Genomic DNA, 1,660 nt, shown 5'->3' on the forward strand with positions numbered 1-1,660 from the left:
ATGGCGTTTTCCACGTATCGGTCAGAATGATGACGCGAGCGCGGTGCGCGCTGCCTTTATACAGATAAACGCGCGCGCAAAGAACGGAGAATGAAAGCGAAACTGAAAAGCCACCCGTCGCCGCTAGGAGCGCGCGCGCGCAGCAGAGAGCCGAAACCGAAAACACCCGCGGCCGGCGCAGAGGGCGCTAGCGGCGCGCGCTGCGCATCCATAGCGGCCGCTGCGCGTCGCCTCTCTCAGTTTCTCTCGGACCGTCGCGGAAGACGGACGTGCGCTCCGCGCGCTCGCTCACTTTCTGGCTGGATCTCGTAGAGAGCAGACGTATGTTCTCCGCGCTCGCTCAGTTTCTGCCTGGAAGTTGCCGCGGGGGAAAAGGTGAGTGATTTGACGCGCTCCTTTTCTCGTATGTTTGCCGTGTTTAGCGTGACCGCGCTCGTGTTAAGCCTTTTCTCGCATGTTTAGACTTGTTTTGCGGTGTCCAAGCCTGTTGACGCATGTTTAGCGATGTGTGGTTCCCGCCTTGTGTTAGCTGCGTAGTGTTGGGATTAGGCCTAAGCGATCGCCCCCCGTAAGCCTCTTTCCTCGTATGTTTGCCGTGTTTAGCGGTGACCGCGCTCGTGTTAAGCCTTTTCTCGCATGTTTAGCGATGTGTGGTTCCCGCCTTGTGTTAGCTGCGTAGTGTTGGGTAGGCCTAAGCGATCGTCCCCCGTAAGCCTTTTTCCCCGATGTGTACTGTTTTCTGTTTTAGCAGTAGCGGTTAGACCTTTTCTCTCGCATGCCTAGACTTGCTTAGCAGTGCTGTCATTTTTACCTGCCGCTAGTATCTTGTTCTGTCTTTCTCGTCTAGAGCTATGATGGTGGCGCCATCCTGGTGTGATGCCTTGCAACTAAGTGGCCACCTGTCGTCGATCTCTGCAACTGCTGGGTGCAAACTACCAACATGGCGGACGCTGGTCACTCGGGTGTTGCGGAGCGGCTTCTTCGCCGCGGCATCGTTGATTTTCGAATAAATTGTTTCTCTCCACTCTATCTCTATCTTTTCATTTTATTTTCTACCTATTTTTTTATTTTTTATCAGCTCAACTAGCCGACAACTCACACAGTGGTCTGGACCGTCTAGATGCACCCCAATTAGTGTAATGACTCCCTGGTGGGTCCTGATTAATGTGGGGGGTCCCAATTAGCTCTAATTGCTAATTAATGGCGTCCAGGCGACTGTGTGACTTGCCGGCTTCTTGAGCTGATACACTACTACTGTTATCATACCACAGCACAATGTGTGTAATGTGTACTCCCACAAGGTAGTGTTGATGTGCTGTGAGGCAGGCTACTATGTGGAGTTAGCTACTTGTAGAGAGCTAGATGAATATTGGCTTTGTTGTGACGCTTCTGGAGCCATCCTACAGTCACTGGCCATGACGGAACACCTATCTCAGTCGATGTCAGTCTATTTCCATTCGCCTTACAATGGTACAGTTCTTGCTTCTGGAATGAGTAAACCTGCAAGAAGCGAAGAGCAACCATGAATAGGCTAGAATATTTAAAAAAAACAAAAAAACAAGCATTTGTCTCTACATGGCTCGGTTTTAATGTGCACAAGCTGCACATGTGTTGGTACGTGTCTGTTATTTCATACAAGGTTAACATAAATCTTCATTTA

At 50.5% G+C, this 1,660-nt stretch overlaps 1 long non-coding RNA gene across 1 annotated transcript; it reads left to right on the forward strand.

Moving 5' to 3' along the window:
* Window positions 1–232: 232 nt before the first annotated feature.
* LOC135373915 (uncharacterized) lies at window positions 233–1,029 on the forward strand. Its single transcript, XR_010416661.1, has 2 exons — window positions 233–375; window positions 848–1,029. It is a non-coding gene; the product is annotated as an uncharacterized LOC135373915 (long non-coding RNA).
* The last annotated feature ends 631 nt before the right edge of the window (window positions 1,030–1,660 follow it).

The sequence above is a fragment of the Ornithodoros turicata genome, unplaced genomic scaffold, assembly GCF_037126465.1.
Source record: "Ornithodoros turicata isolate Travis unplaced genomic scaffold, ASM3712646v1 Chromosome34, whole genome shotgun sequence".
Lineage (NCBI taxonomy): Eukaryota > Metazoa > Arthropoda > Arachnida > Ixodida > Argasidae > Ornithodoros > Ornithodoros turicata.